The sequence below is a fragment of the Pygocentrus nattereri genome, chromosome 26 (genome assembly GCF_015220715.1).
Source record: "Pygocentrus nattereri isolate fPygNat1 chromosome 26, fPygNat1.pri, whole genome shotgun sequence".
Classification (NCBI taxonomy): Eukaryota; Metazoa; Chordata; class Actinopteri; order Characiformes; family Serrasalmidae; genus Pygocentrus; species Pygocentrus nattereri.
Window position 1 is genome coordinate 3,278,444 of NC_051236.1, and position 22,861 is coordinate 3,301,304.

At 42.2% G+C, this 22,861-nt stretch overlaps 1 protein-coding gene across 2 annotated transcripts in view; it reads left to right on the top strand.

Moving 5' to 3' along the window:
- Window positions 1-872: 872 nt before the first annotated feature.
- The window catches only part of LOC108435695 (contactin-4), a 237,245-nt gene continuing 215,256 nt past the window's right edge, over window positions 873-22,861 (top strand). For both annotated transcript variants that reach the window (XM_017711696.2, XM_037534749.1), the window contains exon 1: window positions 873-1,864. The gene's annotated coding sequence lies outside the window, so the exon portion shown is untranslated. The remainder of the gene's footprint in view (window positions 1,865-22,861) is intronic.

Below are 22,861 nucleotides of genomic sequence, written 5' to 3' on the forward strand. Positions count from 1 at the left end.
AATCACTTCCATGGCCACAGGTGTATAAAGCCGAGCCCCTCGGCCTGCAGACTGCTTCTACAGACATTAGTGAAAGAATGGGTCGCTCTCAGGAGCTCAGTGAATTCCAGCGTGGTACCGTGATCGGACGCCACCTGTGCAGCAAGTCCAGTCGTGAAATTTCCTCACTACTAAATATTCCACAGTCCACTGTCAGTGGGATTATAACAAAGTGGAAGCGATTGGGAACGACAGCAACTGTGGTCGGCCACGTAAAATGACAGAGCGGGGTCAGCGGATGCTGAGGGGCATAGTGCACAGAGGTCACCGACTTTCTGCAGAGACAATCACTACAGACCTCCAAACTTCATGTGGCCTTCAGATCAGCTCAAGAACAGCGTAGAGAGCTTCATGGAATGGGTTTCCATGGCCGAGCAGCTGCATCCAAGCCTTATATCACCAAGCGCAATGCAAAGGAGCTCTTAAAGCTTCAGCACCGAGAGATTTTGGACAATTTCACGCTCCCAACTTTGTGGGAACAGTTTGGGGACGGCCCCTTCCTGTTCCAACATGACTGCGCACCAGTGCACAAAGCAGGTCCATAAAGACACGGATGAGCCAATTTGGTGTGGAAGAACTTGACTGGCCTGCACAGAGTCCTGACCTCAACCTGATAGAACACCTTTGGGATGAATTAGAGCGGAGACTGTGAGCCAGGCCTTCTCGTCCAACATCAGTGTCTGACCTCACAAATGCTCTTCTGGAAGAACGGTCAAAAATTCCCATCAACACTCCTAACCCTTGTGGAAAGCCTTCCCAGAAGAGCTCAAGCTCTTATAGCTGCAAAGGGTGGGCCGACATCATATTAAACCCTATGGATTAAGAATGGGACGTCACTCAAATTCAGATGTGTGTGAAGCCAGACGAGCGAATACTTTTGGCAGTATAGTGTGTCTAGAACTGTTTGCATGCTTAAATTGAAAGTGGTTCTATGGGTTCTTGGTTCTATGGTTCATAAAGGGTTCTTCTACAGTTACGACGCCAGGCTTTTTGGTGACATAGTATGGAGCCCTGCTGGTGACATAAATATATAAAAAATAATGTGTGGCCACGAGTTAGTAAGGCATGGGAATGGGATAATTCAATCATAACCACCACTTAGTAAGGAATGGGGACTAGATCCTAATGCCGCATGAATAAAAAATAATGTGTGGCCACGCCATATTAATTTGTGGGAACAAGATCCTAATGCGTCGCCATGACTAAGTAAAGTCTGGAAACGAGATAATCGCATCGTGGCCACAAGATCATGCCTTACTAAGCTTAATCTTCTCCTTCCAACGCCTTACTAAGTCGTGGCCACGCGTTATTTTCGTTTAAAGGAGATGTTATCAGTAGGGCTCCGTACTATAGAACCATATTCACCACATTTCTCCATCCGAAGAACCGCTACACCATGCAGAGAACCATTTAAGCATGGAAATGGTTCTATATAGAACTGAGGTTCTGAAGAGGAGCCTTGCCCTCACTAAAACACTTGAAGAACCATTTCATTGAAGAGGTCTTTGGGAAAATGGGTGGGATTCCCCTTTAAACTGTGCTCTATGGCCCTTCAGGCCATCGGCAGTAGATTTGTAGAGTGGGCTTCCACACTTTTCCCCCAATCTAAGCCATGCATGCGGGCAGGGGAGGAGTTTTCAGCAGGTTATAGCTCCTCGCAGCTGTCCGCGTCCTCGCTTTTCAGAAGGAACCGAGGCAGCGCTCCGCTCATCCAGCAGTACAGCGCCGCCAGCGGCCAAAGGCTCCCTCCATCCATCCCTCCATCCGCTCTCTGCCTCCGACCAGCTCAGCCCAGCACAGGTGCAGCCCCGACCTTCAGTCAAAGGTAAGAGCTTGTGCGGCTTTGCCTCGAGTCAGTTCAGGAGGAAAAAGAGACTCGCCTGATTATCCCGGAGCGCGCGTTAAGTTCCCCGCGTCGCCCTTCTCGCGCTGTTGCATCGCTGGAGCTCGAGACGTTTGCGTGATCTCGAGAACGCGTTTAGAGTCATGAGGGTTACAGTAGGGGAGCTTCGCACGCTTTATTTCTGTGTTGTCCCATGTGGGCTCCTGCTGGAGAGGCGGAGGTGGACTGGGAGACTTTGCGGCTCCAGGTGTTTGGAGTTCATCTTCCAAATTGTGCACCTCGTTCACCTGCCGGGTTTCGCCTCAGTTCCGTCTCTGCGAGCTCGTTTGGGGGCTGGAGTGGAGCTGTGGGGGTCAGTCTGAGTAACAGAGATGAGGTTGGGGTCGTATTCCCCCCCGCCTTCTTATTCGAATTCTCCGTTCCACCTTAAATGGCGCAGCAGTTGCGTTCCGGCGCCTGAGCCACAGAGCTGAAGTTTGGGTCGTGTTCCTCATCATCCCTTATTCGAATTCTCCGTTCCACCTTAAATGGCGCAGCAGTTCCGTATAACGGTGTATTCAAGTAAGAAGCCCACTTGAACTCACTCAGTCTTTTTAGCCCCTCTACAGTGTCAGTGAGTCGATGCGCTATTGAAGGTGGAACGGAGAATTCGATTAAGACGCCCACTTCAGCTTACTGCCTTGGCACCATTTAAGGTGGAACGGGGAATTGGAGGACGAAGCCCACTTCAGCTCACCGTCCAAGTCTTTTTGGCTGCTGTAGAGTGTCGGCGAGTCGATGCGTGTCACCTTTACAATGCAGTCGTGATCCTGTCGTCTTTGCATGCGGATGAATGTGGGAGGCACTCCGTCCACTCCTTTCTCCGCGAGGCTCGTGGGTTCCACCTCCTCAGCTGCGTGCTGGAAGGTGCCGCTGGTGATGACCTGGAGGACTTATCTGCTTATCTGCTTCTCACAAATCTGTCTGGACTGTGAATGAGATGTCAGAGTCTCCTGTGCGTGTGCACACGTGTGGCTGTGCATCCTTAAAGGGTTCTATGTAGTGCCCGAAAGGTTCTACACACTTAAAAAGATGGTTCTTCAAGGGTTCTTAAATATATAGCACCAAAAAGGGGTCCTTCTGTTGTTACAAGGCTGACATTGTAATAATAGCAGAACCCTTGTAGGTGCTGTATGAAACCATTTTCAAAAAGGTTCTATGTAGAACCATATAAAGCACATTCTTTATCAGTCTGAAGAACCATGCAAAGAGCCGATTACGCATGCAGATGGTTCTTTGTAGAACTCATAGTTCTAAATAGGAGCATTGGTTTTGAAGAACCACCTTTTTAAATTGTGCATGATGAAATAATGTGGTGGAACCTTTCAGTGCTATGTAGAACCTTTTATAAAGGTTCTTTAAAGAACTATATGCAACAGTTTTTACAGTAACACGGAAGACGGTTCTACTTGGCCCTGCTGGTGACATCCTATATAAATAAAAATAAGTTGCCATGACTTAATTATCTTGTTCCCACATCTTACTGAGTTGTGGCCATGCATTATTTGTATTTGAACATGATGTCACCAGTGGGGCTCCGTACCGTTCTATGTCCATATCCTATATTTGTCACACTGAGGACTGTTGTGCTGGTTTGTCATTGTTTATTTTTACATGATTGTCTCTCAGAATGGGCTGTTTTTGTTACTGTGCCTTTAAGACTGATATATGTAAATTAGCTCTGTTCTTATTGGCAACATTATATTGTGTATTGGAATAGTCCTTTAATGTCAGCATGAGTGGGCTGGCCTAAATTGCTGTAGGCTGCCTAGATAGCTAAACACTATATTTCCAAAGGTTTTCACTCATCCATCCAAATCATTGAATTCAGGTGTTCCAGTCACTTCCATGGCCACAGGTGTATAAAGCCGAGCCCCTAGGCCTGCAGACTGCTTCTACAGACATTAGTGAAAGAATGGGTCGCTCTCAGGAGCTCAGTGAATTCCAGCGTGGTACCGTGAATGGACGCCACCTGTGCAGCAAGTCCAGTCGTGAAATTTCCTCACTACTAAATATTCCACAGTCCACTGTCAGTGGGATTATAACAAAGTGGAAGCGATTGGGAACGACAGCAACTCAGCCACGAAGTGGTCGGCCACGTAAAATGACAGAGCGGTCAGCGGATGCTGAGGGGCATAGTGCGCAGAGGTCGTCGACTTTCTGCAGAGTCAATCACTACAGACCTCCAAACTTCATGTGGCCTAGATCAGCTCAAGAACAGCGTAGAGAGCTTCATGGAATGGGTTTCCATGGCCGAGCAACTGCATCCAAGCCTTACATCACCAAGCGCAATGCAAAGCGTGGAATGCAGTGGTGTAAAGCGCCGCCACTGGACACTAGAGCAGTGGAGACGTGTTCTCTGGAGTGACCAATCACGCTTCTCCATCTGGCAATCCGATGGACAAGTCTGGGTTTTGCGGTTGCCAGGAGACGGTACTTGTCTGACTACCCTGTGCCAAGTGTAAAGTTTGGTGGAGGGGGGATCATGGTGCTTAATTTACATATGTGGACTGTGTGCACTGAGTAAACAGCATGTTTTGATGTTTGACTTGTTTAAATGCTTACATACTACACCAAACTCTTTCACCTAAAGGCTTTTAAAGGGTTTAAAGAATTTCCCTAATTGCAGAAACAGGATTCATTGTATTTGTGATGTCACAAATCAACTAATTTGCACGCATCCATCTATTCAGCCTACGGCGGTTTAGCACACCCACTCACAAATAAGTTATAAGGAGTTTTTCAGCTCCGACTGCTTTCTGAACGAGGCTCAATACAAGGCAGCCAATCAGAACAGCGCTCATTTACATTTACCAGTCTTAAAGGCACAGTATCAAAACCGTCAAAAGGATAAAGATGTAAAAATAAACATTTTAATGCATAAAAGTGGGCTTCAGGGAAAATAATGCACACAAGAAGAATGCAGGACATGGGCCCTTTTAAAAAATGGCAAAGTTTTCCACAATTATGGGCCCTTTTGTCTTTTTCAGTGTGGCCGTTTTATCCACACTGATAGAACAGCCAAAGACAAAATGACACCATTGTTAGCGCATTCTCAGCTCCTGCCGGAGTGCCGAGCGTCTCGGCAGCTTTTGGAAAGAACGGCACTCGCAGAATTCCTGTTTGAAAAACGAGCCTTATGTCTGCAAGCGTCTCCACCTGAGTGCCATTCTTTTTGGAGACGCTAACAAACAAAAGACAGATTTGTCGACTGTGCTGCCCAGACATTTTGGCGAGCGAAATGATGATTAACTCACCGTGTTGTGCCTCAGCTTCTAGACTGGCGGCTTCTATAAAATCGGCCACATACAGTGTCGTTGACTGGCCTCTGAAGAGCAATCTGGTTGGCTCCGTAATGGTGTCATATGCCAGCAGATCAGAGAGAGGCAGGCTGGAGCCTGGAGCTAGGTGTCCTCTCAAGTTCTTCGAACAGATGTCCAATTACTTTGCCTTTCACACTTCACTGTGAGTAGATTAACTCAGTAATGCAAGGTACAGAATTGGAACTAAGCCAGCGTTTGTTATTCAGTGGTCATGTTTTGTGTTGTGGCCATTTTCTACTTGAATAGTTTTGGCTGTGTCTACACAATATCGCACTGTACTTGCCTTTTTTAAGATGAAGTGACCCTTATTAGTCCCACAACTTGGAAATTCCACCTCCGCATTTAACCCATCCGTGCAGTGAAGCACCACATACACTCTAGTGAACGCACACACACTAGGGGGCAGTGAGCGCACTTGCCCGGAGCGGTGGGCAGCCCTATCCGCAGCGCCCGGGGAGCAGCAGTTGGGGGTTAGGTGACTTGCTCAAGGACACCTCAGTCATGGACTGTTGGATCGAACCGGTGACCTTGCGGTAACCTCCAGCCCACGACTGCCCCCAAACAACTTGCTTGCTTGCCCAAACAGGGACTTGAACCCTGGAGGTCTGATGCTCTACCAACTGAGCTATCCAGGGTTTTCTTAGTCAACCAGAAACCTGATTTTTGACAAAGTGATAACTAATAACCCCACCTGTCTGAAAAAAATCTGAAAACTGGATGAAAATAAAACTTTTATATTTGTTCATGATTAATAACGGTTAATGTCACCAACACTTTTCTTATTTATCTGATCACATATCTGCATCTGATTCGATGCTGCAGCTATTTATGGTCCATTTAAAGACACAAAGTGTGTCTTTAAAGGGACCATAAATATTCAATTACTACCAGACTGAATAAATAAATAAGTAATAAATAAATAAATAAGTAAATGAACAAATAACAGCACATCTCGTATTGCAGTAATAGAAAAATATAAAAAAAAATATGTATATATCAAATTACACAGTTGCGTGATTTTTACATAAAGCTGAGACAGTTCGTTAATTTCACACTTTATTCTTTATAAAGCTGTTTAAAGGGCCCATATCATGCAAAAAACAAACGTTTCTTTTTCCAACAAAGGATTTTGGTGTAGCATGTAAGGTTCAAAGCATACCAGCCACGACAGTCCGTTTAGGGAAACTAAGCTATAAAAACAGTTTGTTTTGAATTAATTGTATTTGTGATGTCACAAAAACAATATCATTTTCATTGGTCCACCTGTTCAGCCTACAGCAGTTTAGCATCACCCATTCACACTGAAGTCATAAGGTGTGTTTCAGCTCAGACTGCCTTTGGAATAATACTCAGTATAAGGCAGCCAATCAGAACAGAGCTCATTTACATATATTCTTAAAGGGGCAGCCTGTTTAATTCACAGGATAAAAGAGAGGTTGGAAAATGGGGGGAAAAAGTGAATTACAGTTGTTTTTGGTACATGAAAAAGCACAAACATTGTAAGCTGGACCACTGGGGAAGAAATAAAATGCAGAACAATTGTAGGATATTGGCTGCTTAAGCTCTGGCCAGTAGAGGGAGCAGTGCACACCCTGCTTGTCCCTTAACACTGACTATGAGGATGACCACTGGTCTGCAGAAAGCCTTTGTTTTATTGGCTCACTGCTTCATGTAAATGATATGCATAGAAGACGGGGTGGGGGGGGGGGGGGGGGGTTGCTTTGCCAGTGGTACATATTAGTAGTGTTTTTACTCACTGAAGCTGATTCATCAACTGTGCTCAAAGAAACGTGTTACATTATATGACCGTCTGTGCTCCGTTTTGAAGAGTAAGGCCATAGTTTACACCTCATTTAGCTTAATTAATATTTTGACATAAAACCTTTACTACACATGGCTATACTTTAACATGATTATAATATGATGCAAGTGTAGATCATGTCAAACATTGTACTGTAAGTAAAACACTGTTTACTGTTTACTAGTCTATGCTCCACCTAACCAATATAAACTGTACACTGTTATGTATCGCTGCTGTTAAACCTTTTATCTCCATTTATGTCATTTTTCAGTTTTTGACATAATTTGGAAAAGCCTGTTGTCCTTTACATAGTGTGTACATTTTATGATCAATGGCCCAAACAAAACGGCTCAAAATTACTCGGAAAAGTGTCTGGTTCCATTGGCTTACATTATAACTAAAGCATGTTTTTTCCTTCTCCTGTAAAATTCCCATTTTGGAGATACGAGGTTTTCTTCCGACAACAGCGATATAAAACGTGCCCGTTGCTAAAACAGAACGATTCTCAAACTTACGGTGAGTCTTACTAGCCACGTGGTAATATGTACCGTTTTAATGATGTAGTGATTTGCTCTTAAAAATGCCCAAATAAGCATTTACGTCAATAAATAAATAAATAAAAGTGGTGTCCCACCCTATGTTCACGCTAGCAGGCAACAAAGCGACAGGTGTCCAGTCTTTTCCCACGGGAGCTCACGATTTGTGGCCACAATTTAACGACCAGCGGCAAACGATAAACGACAGGTGGAGTTGAAATGTTCTCAACTTTATGCAAATGAGCTATGACGCAGTGAAGTGATGATCCAACCGATGGCTCAAACTAAATTGAAGGTTGTACGGTTATGAATGCAGAATACTTCAAGGTTTCCCAAAGGCGTGAATAAAAACTGAATTCCAGAGTCAGAGCCTTATTTTTTAATACGTAAAACGTGTAAATGTGGTTTTGGGACTAGAAGTCTGGCGTTTCTCCCGCGGTCACTTTAATGTTCGGCATTTAAAGAGAAGAAACAACCAGAACCTGCAGATCTAATGGACGCAAAACATACAAGGAAAGAGTTACCGGGTGTGATTTATGAGTTTTTCTATTGAAGGATTTCATTAAAACAGTTAATGCTTAAAAGCAAAGTCAAAGACTGTGTAGAACGTAAATGAGGACCGTGTTTGAGTTTCACTGTTGATCTGCTGCGGCTCAGCCTGTTTGAACATGACCAGCGCAGGAGAATGAAGATCATTTAAAGCTTTTTTAATCACAATTTCATTACCATTCATTATTTGTTGTTGAAAATCTGATTTTGGCAATTTATTGTGGGCCTGTTCAATATTTTTGCATTTTCAGCCACAATATTCTGCCTTTTTTTCTCTCTCAGGGGCCAAAATTCTGGCACATCTCTGACATAAATGCATGTATTTATACTTTACTGCCTGATAATGCAGTGCATATTGTAAACAATTCAAACAGGTGATATTTAAATCAAATCAGAGGGGATCAGTCTGAGAGTGCAGCAATAAATAAATGGATAGGCTCGGTTATGGGTGGGGGGAATGCTAATGTGTGTGTATATATAGCTCAGGTTTTTTGCATGCTTATGAAACAGCCGATAATGAGGTCTCGAGTCCGAGCTTGAGTGCAGCTTCTACTCTGCCTCATTGCCTAGCTGCAGCGGCAGGACTGGAAGGTTGGAGACTTAATCTCCAGCAGGGTGATATAGATCAGGGTGATAGATGGGGCAGGTGGTGTGGTTGAACATCCCCAGCAGACCGCTGTCTGCTGGGGTCACGACTTTGATATTGCAGGCTTGCTTCAGCCAGCGCCCCTCATACTGGCTCAGAGACAGCGGTGTTAATAAGGGTCACGGATACACGGCGTATATATGCAGGCTGACAGGCTTCATCACAATGTTGATGTTATGTATGTCAATATTTGAAGCCTACACGTTTAATGTATAGGCTCTGGTATAACCTTTTCTCAGCTTAGGCTCTGAATGATGTGTATTTTACTCAAATAATTAGGCCATGATTACAGCGTATAGTCTCTCTCGCTGTACAGCCCCCCCCCCCACCCCCCCCCCCCCACCCCCAGCATTGATCTGTGGAGCAGTGGAACTGTGTTCTCTGGAGTGATGGAGCTCCATCCAATGCCTTTGGAATGAGTTATAGTGATCCAGAGCTAACCATCCGACATGGGTACCTGACCTCACTAATACTTTTGTGACTGAATGCAGTCAAATCCTCACAGCAATGTTCCAACACCTAGTGTAAAGCCTTCCCAGAGGATTAGAGGCTGTTACTGCAGCAACAAGCTACCTATTAATACCCTTCATTTCAGAAGAAACACCGGATGAACTGGTGTTTAGAAACATTTGGTGTACATAATTTTGACATAAACATGATTATTACAAATATTATAAGTAATAAATAATGCAGCTTGTTTGGTGTTCTTTAAGTCCTGTCAATATGATATATTCAGAAAAGCGCATTGTGACATAGTGTATCACGATAGCAATACATACACTACATGGCCAAAAGTATGTGGACGGCTGATCATCACACCTTTATGAGCTTGTTGGACATCCCACTCCAAAATGAAAGGCATTAACGTGGAGTTGGTCCCACACAGCATAACAGTCGCCACTCGTCTGGGAGGTTTCCCGCAAGATCGGGGATGTTTCCGTGATTCCAGTTGGGGTTGAGGTTAGGGATCTCTGCCAGCCGCTGGAACTTCTCCACACCAAATTTGTCAAACCCTGTCTTTATGGAGCTGGCTTTGTGCACAGGGGCTCAGTCATGCAGGAACAGCAAGAGACCTTTCCCAAACTGCTGACACAAAGCTGGAAGTATTTGTATGCTGGCGTGTTACATTACCCTTCACTGGAACTAAGAGTTCGAGCCCAAACACTGAAAAACAGTCCCAGCCCATTATCCCTCCTCCACCAAACTTTGCTGTTGACACTATGCATTCCGATAGCACCCCCCCAAACCCAGATTCATCCATCAGAGTGCCAGAGAGTAGAGCACCTTTCCACAGCTCCAGAGTCCAGTGGCAGTGCTTTACACCACTCCAGCTGCCACTTGGCATTGCGTATAGTGATCCTAGGGTTGTGAGTTTGTATGGTCTACCACTTAGTGGCTGAGCTGTTGTTGCTCTTAGATGCTTCCCTTTCACAATAACAGCACTTACAGTTGACCAGGGCAGATCTAGCAGGAAAGAAATTTCAGAAAATTTCATAAATTATACAACCTATAACAGTGCCACATTTAAAGTAAGACAATCCATTTTATTGTCATTTTACTGACACTGCATGGCTATGTGCTTGATTTTACACACCTGCTGGCAATGGGAGAGGCTGAAACACCTGAACTCAGTACTTGGGAAGGTTAGGAATGTGGAAGGTTGCCCACATACTTTGTCCATTTTGTCCGCTTTAATATCTTGTAACTACACTTATTGCCTCATTAAACATTTTATCAGAAACTCCTACAACGTGTAGTCCGAGGCAAAAGTAGGTTTAGTTGATCTTATAAGTGAAAATACGTGAACACATCCTCTCAGGGAGCACACTTCTGCACTTTTTAATGCACAATTACTGTTTTCTTGCTGAACGTAATATCTACTTATAATAGTAATACAAAAAAAAGTTTTGCCAAAGTTATGACACATTTTCTGTTTAATGGCCAATTTATTAGACATATCTTGTAGTTAGAGACTATAGAGACTCTTTATTCCTTGTATAAATTGTTAGTCTTCTTCTGGACCAGAGGTCTCAGCCCTACTCGTTTAGATCTAATTTGCTGAAGAGTTTACTTTCAACCTGCATCTAACATACTGCCTGCTTATTAACACCGACACATCTGATCCAGCCAGCGAAGGACTTCTGATGGAGTTAATTGGCTGCAGCAGGTGGAGCAGATTGAGGTTGGGACTGGACTGCACAGGAAGATGGATTTACAGCACCAGGGTTGGTGACCACTTCTCTAACCCTTCATATGTGGTTAGTTTTGGACCACAAGGCCACCTATGGCTGGACATTCTTGGTTAAGTGGCTATTTAATTTCAGCCACAGTATACATTCGTACCAGCACCAGACACATTATATCAGTGTCACCGCACTGAAAGTGGCCCACCGGTCAATATCATCTGGTCAGCGGTGGCCCTTTTCTACAGGGGTGCTGATAAATATGTTAACCCTCTCCTGCACACATTATGACAGCAATGAAAAATAAATAAATCAATATTCAATTCAGTTTTCTTGGATAAAATGGGCTTGATTATGTGTGCAGGCGTCCTTTTGGGGTATTTTGGCTGGGAAGAAATGGTCTAGCTGTGGTCTCCGGGGTGGTGAGACCTGACTTGTGGTTGGCCAAATCCATTCCACTGTCACACAATGTTGCTTCTAGGCAACAGACATATTTCTGCAAATCTCATAACAAAGAAGTGATACTGAATGTTTAAAAGGGCCCATTAGAGAGAGTTTGACCAGGTACATGCTTTTTATTGGCTTACTGAAAGTCCTCCCTTGATTGTTCACCCTGTCATTGTCTATAAATCTGCATAATGTTATCATAAAGTAAAGAAAATGGGTTTGTTGCCCTGAGGCAACACTGTGCAATAGAGACTTAACAGGTACAGGGAACTTAAATGTGGCATATTTCTGTGATGTTTGAGTGCATTTTTATTTATTTGCTGAGTCTGATTTTAACTGAGAGTTGCAAATTGGGGGGAAAGATGTAAAATCTAAAATGTCCCAGAACTTTTACATAAGCCACTTTTGCGTTTTAATGCTTTATTTTCCCCTAACATGTCGAATTGAGCAAATAAAAATGCAATAAAATGTGCAGAGTAACTGTGTTAACGTGTCATTTGATTACCAACCAGCCTGTGGGTCAGAGGATGCTGACGTTTTTATTTCATTTTTAATTAAATCAATGGCTATAACCCAAACTGGCCATTGTTTTTTTTTTTTTTTTTTTTTCTTTTCAAAATAAGCCAAATTGTAAACAGCAAAATACAGGCGCTTGTAGTAGACCCTGGGAATATTACATGAATACATGAAATATTCAAAATGAAAATGTCCTCAGGATGTATGTTTTTTTAAACCTGCCTATTTGTTTGAACTGTAACACCTGGTATGCTTTCTTTGCTGCAAGGTGAATTAAGACTTGGGCTCAGTTTCTGAGCCGCTTTGCTGACGTTAAGTGCTTATGTTGGTTGAGCTGCAGCTGGAATGCAGCTGGTGTAGAACTGAGGTGTAACCACTGTCATAGATTGTTGTTATGGGAGGAGAGGCAGAGCACACATCGTACTGCAGTGCGTTGTGGAGCAGGCTAATATTAATAGATAGGGGCCGCGGGCCGGATAGGGTTGCGTGGTGGGCCTGATCCGGCCCGCGGGCCTTGTGTTTGACACTTGGGTGATAGCAGATGAAACACTCATAAGATACTTATGAAATAATCATGAATTTGTGTATATAGGTCATATTTAGGAAAGTAAACCAGACCACATGTACAGAATTTGGCAGTCGCAGCGGGCAGCCCCGCAGGTCATGACACATCGAGGGCGTTTGAAGGTGTTGCATGTGAACGTGGACATGTGCCTGCTCTACAGGAGGCTACTGGGCAGACAGCGCTGTGACCTTAACCTGCTGATTCTGGAGACTGGAGCTGAATTATGGGCCCGAACCTCTATTGTACCATGCTTGGGTGCGCCTCGAAGAAGCAACCAAAACAGAAGTCATTACCGTCCAGCGAACAACCTCTGCGATGAGAAAAGACCTTGACAAAGAGGGAGCTTCTTTCTCAATCTTCTGTCTAGAACAAAAAAGGCCGGCGTTCCGTCGAGTTTCTCCCCAGGGTGGGGTTTGGAACCGGGAGAAGGCTTAATTGGTTTATGTCAAAGCAAATTGTTATTTCTGTAGAGTCACAGAGAGGGGGCGAGGTGTGCATTGTCCGCGTTTGATTTATTTTGTAACCGTAATTTGCTTTCTTCAGCAGATTTTTCTTTTTTTTTAACCTTTCAGTCATTCACTCTCCTTTAATGCTTCTTGGCAGCGAGCACAAGGTTCATGAATAAATCAGAAACCTCGCTGTCGATGCGCAGAGCTGAAGGGAATGGAAATATCATGTACTGTACAGTTTTCAACAGAAAACTACTTTCATCTTATTCTTCCTCTCCCGTGCTAAAAATACGCCAGACTGCTTAATGCCTTGGCGCTTCGGAAAAAAAAAAAAGAAAGAAAGAAAAGAAAATGCACCTTATTTGTGAGCTTATAAATAATGACTCCCGCTGTATTTGTCTCGTTGTCATAATAGCGTCTGCTATCAATTATTAACCCAAACCTGCCTGTGAACCTGCCTGGTAGCACCTGTTTGGATGGCATTTCATGGCGTTTCCCTCATTTAGCACTCTTTCTCTAAAGACTTCACTCCTCTCCTGGAGTAGATCACTGCCAGTGGTCTATTTTTACCCCCATGTCCTCTGAGATTACTGTAGCATCAGCCCTTCTGAAAAGGGAGATTTTGATTTATGAGGCTGGGGATGAAAAGGGAAAAAAAAAATCCTCATTGTTTCTGGTGCAACAGTGTAAACAAGAGGAATCCAGTAGGTCAGGGCTTTGGAATGTATTCCACAGTATTTTCATTTGGCCGTTTTCAGTTGGTGGCTAATCATTGCCCAGTAGAAACGAGCCAGCCAGAGTTTAAGAGAAGTTACAGCATGTTCTGATTGTACGATTTAAGTGCTGCAGAGTTCCCTTGTTTGTTGACACCAGCGACTTTCCGGTTTTTTCTTTGTGGCAAAGACTAAAAATAGCGATTAGTTTAATGTGGTGCTGTTCTTGTTGTTCTGAGCGCTCAGTTGGACGCTTAGATTAGGGCTGACGCCGATTCACAGTCTTCAGAGGATAAATGGAACAAACAGTATCTTGGCAAGTGAAATTATTTTCAATTTAATTGATATATCTAATCTTTCTAATTTTGAGATTATTGTAAGCTTAATAGAAGATTATTTAACTTATTTCTAGATGTTTTTACTTCTTTGAGTGACTTAAGTCAAGTCATTGGCTATATTGGCGGACGGATTTGCTTATTTTAAGCATTTCTTTCTCTGCCAATAGAGTGAGAATTTCACTAAATAAAGCCACTTAAGTAGAAAAAATGTGGAAAAATTATTCTTATAATAAGCTCATAACAGTCTCCGAAAGAGAAACTTTAGAAATTCCACTTGCCAACTTACTATTTCGGCAGTGTAGATTCATTAGAATATTCTGGGCCAAAAAAACAACAACAAAAAAAAAAAACTAGTACTACTGATTTAAGTTTTTCAGCTATTACAACTAATATTCATTTTTATTAGTTGAGATTTCAAACTAATAAAGAATGAAAAGTAGCCCCTTTCTTCAAAAACACTGCAAAAATAGTATCTTATCAAATGAAATGTTCCTAAATCTGGGCAGTAAATCTAACATTTCTCCCACTGAGATTTTAATTAGCTTAAATTAAGATTATTTAACTTATTTCCAAACAGTTTTTGCTTGTTTTCAGTGATTGTATTATTAAAAAATTATCTCACTATAGTGGCTGATTACTTTTCTTGTTGTAAGTAATGAGCTTGGAACCATAAGAATGATCCGCCACTATAGTGAGATCATGTTATTCATGTTCAAATTACTTAAAACAAGTTATAATGTCTAGAAATGAGAGAGATGATCTTACAATAAGTGCATAACCTTCTCAGAATGGGAAATATTAGATATATTGACTAGATTTTTCAAGATGGGTGGTGTCCATGGATTTTGGATCCAACTTTAGTGTTTTCGATGGGAAGAGGGTCGTGTGACACGTCAAACTTATTGAGAATTTCACAAGAAAAACACTGGTGTGCTTGGTTTTAACTTTATTAACTATTTAGTAACTTTATTATTTCATGAGTTAGTTTTCATGAGTTTTCATGAGTTGGCCCATGATGACCAATCCACTTTGGAAGCTGGCACGTTCCCTGAGTTTTTCCAGCAAGATGGTGCACCACCACATTATGGGTGTCAGGTCCGAGCATTCCTAGATGAACAGTTTCCTGGAAAGTGGATTGGTCGTCGTGGGCCAGTTGAATGGCCCCCAAGGTCTCCCAATCTGACCCCCGTAGACTTTTATCTTTGGGGTCATCTGAAGGCAGTTGTCTATGCTGTGAAGATACGAGATGTGCAGCACCTGAAACTACGGATACTGGAAGCCTGGGCCAGCATTCCTTCTGCGGTGTTACTCTCAGTGTGTGAAGAGCGGGAGAAGAGGGCTGCATTGACAATCCAACACAACGGGCAGCACTCTGAACACTTTTTATAAGTGGTCAGAAGCTTGTAAATAACTCATTAAAACCAAGCACACCAGTGTTTTTCTTGTGAAATTCTCAGTAAGTTTGACGTGTCACACGACCCTCTTCCCATCGAAAAAACTAAAGTTGGATCCAAAATCCATGGACACCACCCATCTTGAAAAGTTTTCCCCCTCCCGTAAACTAATGTGCCACAAACAGGAAGTTAATATCACCAACCATTCCCATTTTATTTGGGTGTATCCATATAAATGGCCCACCCTGTAGATTATTCAGTGAGTCCCTCTTTCCCTTCATTCCAGCTTCAGTTCTTTTCAGGAGCCTCACTTTCAGCTCCTCAGAGAACCTGCAGACACACCTCCAAAGTTCAGTCTGAGAAGCTGGTTCATTTTCTGAACTAATCAAACCCAGTGGGGCTGAGGTCTGGACTCTGGGGCGGTCAGTCCATCGTCCAGCTTCTTTGTTTGGTGTGTCCGTCTCCTTTTCTCAGTGAGGTTCTTCTTGATCCGCTACACGTCCTTTCAGACCCACAGCGCTGAGTGGTCTTCTCACAGTGGAAGGATGGACAGAAACACCTGTGGATGTTTTCAGATCTGAAGCAGCTTGATCTTCTCCTCTCTCTCAGAGATCAAAGCTTTCAGTGCTGTTCATCTGATGGGGAACTATAATGTTAACTGTTTACCAGCATCAGCAAAATAATAGTTTGACATTTTTATATGGCTCTAAATATATAAAGATGAATGATTTTGCAGTCTGGAGTTGATTAAGTCACTGATGAGTGTCTACGCTTCACTTTCTCATTGGATTTTGTATAGGCAGTAGCGCTATGCTCCCATGTTACCTTAGTCATGCTCCCTCAACATGAAAATAAGAGTAATGTTCCTACATCTAGTGTATTTAAAATCATACATATTCTGATATTGTGTGTTTAGTAAATAAAGTAGTTAAATAGATCCCCCTGTTAAAACACCCTCTAAATATTTCTGTGGAGAGCGTGAGAGTTTATTGAGTGATTGGCAACATTTAAATGTTGTTAGTCATAATTCTTTTTGAAGTTCACATTATTTACAACATTGCAGAAGATCACCAGCGTTACCATTCGCAATACTAATAGAAGCTGTGAGCACATCCTGAACAACAGCCTCTGCGCTCCTTATTCTCCAGGGTTTATTTTGGTTAGTTCATCTGAATTTACACGGCAATATCATAAGGGAAACTATTCAGGAACTGCATGAAGTAAATGCACATTTTTATTTAATTAATTAATTTATTTATTTATTTTTGTAAAAGCTACTCAAATGAACAGAAAGTGTGTTTTATGATCTCCACATATCACTACACGCTTATGATTTACTGCTGAAAGCCAAAAATCTCCGACGCTCTTTGTGTTGTTTTCTAAAAGTGATGTTTCCAGAGCAGATCACTGAAGAGACGCCGTCTGTTTATAGTTTAGAGCCCAGATTTGGGGAAAAACGGCTCGACTTTCAGTAGAAAAACAAACTGAGTTCAGCTTCTTTTATTATAAGGGTTTAAAATGACATCACCGTCTATTAGACTGGAGACAAGAGCTACAGCCTCACACGACGCCCAGCTTCTGAATGGAGCTCATGGAATATTAACGTTATGGAGAACAGGACCAAGTGGCTCCAAGGAGTTTAAGAGGCTACCTTGACCTCATCGGATCTTCTCGAAGGGAAATCTTTACTGTGTGTGTTTTTTTTTATTCTGTTAATGTGCTAAATATTACACAAGTAACACGAAAAATTAAGGGTGGTGCTCAACATAAACCAGACAAAGCCTTTTTATAAGTATATGTGTTCCACACTCTGCCTTCTCAAAATATGGACTGAATTACAAAGTTTGCTCACTGAGGCAAAGTGCATTTCCTTTTGATGACCCCATGACGTTAACCACGTCTGACGTTAACCACGGCTGTCCAGTCGTATCCGCAGGTTGATCTGGCCACAGGTGTTCATTTATAGAGCCTTGGGAATATAGACCTATGGGAACATTGACCAGAACTGTGTTTCTGTATTGATGTGAAAATGTATTTATTTATTTATTTCAATATTAAGCTTATTATAAATTTTAAACCTTTCAACTTTTTCAGTTTAACAGAAAATAGTCTGAAGAAAATATGAGGACATATTGTAAATTCAGGAATTCTAACCAATGGAAAGTGATTTTGTACATATTTAACTTATTACTATCTCATATAACGCATGGGGTTTAAATGGTTTATAACACAGATTTTGGAGATATCTAAAGTTTGTATAATTCAGTGTTTTGAAGCAGATTTTATTTATTTATTTATTTATTTATTTATTTAACTGTGGGACCCCCAGGTCACCCGACTACTACTTCCACCACCTGAGCTGTGAGAGATGCTCGGAGTGTTCGGAAAGCAGATCAGAACTGCTGGAGCTCGTCATAAATAAGCCCTTTTACACCTCACTGCTGGGCTTTAGTTACGTTTAGGGCATCATACGCCTTCAAAGAGGGGGGCAATTATTTATTACTGCCCACCGCTAATTCTTCAGTGATATGAAGCTGAAGTCAGAGATTCACCAGATTCTCATTCGATTTTCCATTCCACGTAAAATGGTCCAGCAGTTACATTCTGGACCATCAGGCGTCGGAACCGCTACACCAATTAAGGTGAAATGGAAAATTATCAAGATGTTGCTTTTATGCTTGTTATGAAGAAAAGGACCATAATACATTGAAATGACATTAAACTAAGATAATGCAATGGTTATTGTAATTTTCTAACAGAGAAAATACTTAACCTACGTTCACATGACAAGCCCCGCTGCTCAAATCTGATTATTTGCTCAAATCCGATCTCTCTGACTCGATGGTTCACGCTCGTTTAGGTAAGTGAGTCAAATCCGTCATTAATGTGATGAACCGGCGTCCTGAACTGACCCTCGTGAGCTCCTCCTACTCAGTAACGTCACGTGACTGAATCACTGCATCATCAGCGCAAACTAACGAGCAGAACGAGCTTCGCTGAGATCATTAACTCTGATCAGCTCTCAGCTTCATTATTAGAGCCAGACGGAGGAGGAAAAAAGGTGAGATGAGCTGCTTTTCCACCGTTTACAGGCTTTAACGTCTGTTTGGCGCTGTTGCCATGGTAACACTGAATGATGGTCACGCGCAGTGGAAAAAGCACATTAATTTCGATCTGAGCGTCACATTAAGGTCACGCGGCCACCAATCGGATACGTATCCGATCTAGGACCACATATGAAAGTGTCTCAGGTCAGATTTGAAAAGATCAGATTTGTGTCCACACAGCCCTGAAAACACCAGATCTGATTCACATCAGGGCAAAAAACCTGATTTGTGCCACTTCAGCCTGGTAATGTGAACACAGCCATATATTTATGGGTTTCTTTGGTCACTTGCACAGCCATCTGACCCGTTTTTCTTTTTTCTTCTTATAACACTCCGTTCGGAGGTTCTCTGCAGAGCCCCGACACCTCGGCCCTCCCCTCTATCTCAACGAGAATCGGGACACCCTACTCCGAGATGTGCAAAAGGGCTAAGTGGTTGGGGCAAGGGGTGAAATGCGATTGGGTCTTCGACACAGCAGGACAGCCAGTCGGTAACACGCTAAAGTCTAGCCTAGTACTTATGAAAACAAGTCATTTCTCCACATCTTTTAATGGTGTGTCTTTTCAATTCATCTTCAAGCGGAGTTCAAACATCTGTGACCTTGCCTGGTTCTGCTGCTTGAGTAAAGAACATCAGTAGCGGGTTTTCTGCGTCTGCTGTAATGCTTTAAACTCTGTCACATCTTAGAGAGACTCTTGTGGTACAAAGCCAGGCATGTGGGTGGGAGTAGACTCCAGTGGTTTGTCACCTGGCTGAGGCCAACTGCAGCGTGAGTCACTTTCTCTGTGTCTTTATTAAACATGCACATGTAACACCCTGGGCTCATAAATGTTTCAGTGCACCGTTTCTAGGCAGTGAGCCTGCTAGTTACTAGAACATGAAAACCATTCCTGAAATTCTCTTCTGCTCCTGAGCTCTCGTTCTGGGTGTCTGACCCCGACGCATGTCCTCTGCATATTTATGTATTAGATGCTGAACACACTCTCCTTACCTCATGTAAGCGTCTAATGCCCTTTTCTCAGATATCTGTGATATTTTGATTTGAAAAGGCAAGACATCATAGGATGCACTCCTGTGTTGCTAGTGCACAACTTTTCCTTGCATAAAAAGTAGGACTGTTGAATAAATTAAATCATGAACTGTGATTAATTAAGCTTGTCTTATCTTATTTGTACAAATTTGAGTTGAGCGTAAGGAAGGATTTTTCAATTAAAAGGCGAAGCATTTTGTTATATCTTTATGAGTGGACAACGTAAGCTTCATCAGACAATATTTATTCATGTCAATAATCAAAAAAACATTTATTTTCATCTTGTGAACACAGAGCAACCGTAGCCACATATACATGCAACCTAATAATCCATTAATAGTCCAACTAATAGCTCAATCGGAATAGGCTAGTACAATTGAGGCCATTGGGAATACAGTTTCTATCCGATTGAGCGAGGTGGGTGAGCGAGCTAGTTGTTACTAGTTTAGACTTGCCTTGCGAAATTGTGGTGCAACCAAATTTAGTGAAAGGATAGTTGGAAATCAACTACTGTAACCAAGGACTCGGTGAGGACTTCACGCCAAAGTACAAACTTACCAAAACATGGTGCAACCCAGTCCATCCACCCATTTTCTAAGCCGCTTCTCCGTCAGGGTCGTGGGGGGGTGCTGGAGCCTATCCCAGCAGTCTTCGGGCGGAAGGCAGGATACACCCTGGACAGGTCACCAGTCCATCACAGGGCAGACAGACACTCAGGGGTAATTCAGCATGTCCAATTGGCCTGACTGCATGTCTTTGGACTGTGGGAGGAAACCGGGGAACCCGGAGGAAACCCACACAGACGCAGGGAGAACATACAGACTCCACACAGAGAGGACCCCGGTCACCCAGCCGGGGAATCGAACCCAGGCCCTCCTCGCTGTGAGGCGACAGCGCTACCCACCACGCCACCGTGCCGCCCTGCAACCCAGTCCAGATGATGAAAATGACCATGGATTGAGAAGTTTTTGAATAATTCCTTAAAAACTCAAATATCAAATTTGACTAAACTCCCTAGCGACAGCTTTGACAGCCCTTATATAAAGTTCGTTGTTTGTTGCATTGTGAGATGTTTTGATCACACACGTCCTCATGCTGAATATATATACTGCTAAAGGCAGAACTGCTCATCACATTCAGGCCATAAACGCAAATCTTGAGGGACGGAGATGGAAGGCAGCGTACCTGCATGCCTATTTTTACGTCTGGGTTAATTCGCCTAACCTTTTTGTAATGCAATAATCTCCAGCAGCCGCATTAACATCACATTAACTCCGAGTGAAATTCCTCCGGTATAGAACTACGAGGCTGTAATTGAGAAAAATCCCACAGGAAGCGGATCGGGAAAACTGCTAGTCCCTGTAGAACTTTGCTGTGCCGCAAATGGTTTAAACGCACCGTCTCCATAGGGAGGCTCCAATCATTTCAGAATTGAACAGTGTCACCACTCGGGCTCGGCATGTCAGAATCAATCAGTGTGGAGTAAAATGAAGCGTGCAGGTCTCCATTTGATGCATTTAGCACAGAGTCCATGCAAAAACTCATGGGTTAAGGCCACTGTGAAAGCGAGCAGAATAAGGGAAGCCAGAATCCGCTTTGCCGTAACTAATTTGATCTGAGGGAACGTGGTGTTAGGAACTGGTGAAAGAAGCCTGCATATCCATCCATAACTCACTTTGCATGCCGTTGCCAAGACAGAGATCAGCCTCAGTCATCAGCCAGCTAGGTTTAAAAACAACCCGCACTAATGAATTGATTGAATTAGACTCAGTAATTTCTAAGTGAAGTGTGTGTGTGTACATGTGTGCTGTATCTGTGGTGTCAGCCTCCTGATTAGAGAAGCACACACTAAATAGATTTGTAATGAGCTGCTTCTATGATGAGCCGCCTGCATCTGCATGAAATCACACTGTGTCCCTCTTACTAATCATTCTATCGCAGGATTTGCAGACTGAAGAGGTGTCTGACTCGTTTCCTATTGTTCTAGTGGTGAACTGGTGGTTATGGGAGGCAAACCCAGCCAAAAAAGAAATTCGCTAAAATGTAAATGCAAACGTCTTTTGCCATTTCTGTTCCCAAAATAGAAGAAGAAATGAAATATCTACATTTGCAGTTTGGGACAAAAATCAAATAAATTGAAAACAGCTATTTATCCTTTCGTTTTAATTGTTATTCTGGATGGTGGAGGTCTGAGGATGTCCTAAAATGTACCCGTAGCCCCGCCCACTGCTAATTAACATATATTTGCGTGTTGGTCAGATTGAAAACGAAAACGCAAAGAGGGAAATAAAAAGTGAATCTCCACCAGGTGGCGCTGATGTTCGTTTGCTTTTGCCTTTTCACTCTGACACTTAAAGCACATCGATGCTGAAAATCGCTCACAGGCGGTCACTTTGCTGTTGATTTTCCATTTTGAGCCGATTGCTATGAAAAAGCAATAAGAACGTAAACCTTGCTGTTTGATTTTAGTTTTGACTCGTATTCTGCATTTCATGAAGCCAAAGCCAAAGTGAAGCTTGGATTTTCTTTTCTCTGTTAGCTTTTTAATTTTGGATTTGGATGTGAAAAACCAGAATAACAATTAAAATAAAACGACAAATAGCTGTTTTACATTTATTTTTATTTTGGTCACAAACGACTCGTGCTCATGTGAAAAACATGAAATTGCAAATGTAGATATTTCATTTCATTTTCTATTTTGTCAGGATATTTGCACAAATAGGGTTTGGAACAAGAAACGGCAAAAGAGGTTTATATTTACATTTTATTTTTTTTATTTTAATTCCTTTTTTGGCTGGATTTGCCTCCCATAGGTAGAAGGGCATGAAATGGTGTGTGTGTGTGTGTGTGTGTGTGTGTGTGTGTGTGTGTGTGTGTGTGTGTGTGTGTATATATATATATATATATATATATATATATATAGCTATGAGTCTGAGTTTCTGTGCCTGATATTATTTATTTATATATATATATATATATATATATACTGTGCCTGATATTTTAAGCATATATATATATATATATATATACATATATATATATGTGTGTGTGTGTATATATATATATATATATATATATATATATATATATATATATATATATATATATAAAATGCTTAAAATATCAGGCACAGCTCCGAAAGTCAGTATGCACATTTACACAGTTGAAGCTTAAATAGCACTTTCCCCTCATGATTCTCAGATCTTTCTCTTTTTATCCTGCTTCATAGTCGTGCTGCATCTATAAAACAGCTGATCACAAAACCAATTTTTGAGATCCAACATTTGAGAAACTATTTTTAATATATAACAATATTTTTTAACTTTATATGAAACAGATTCGT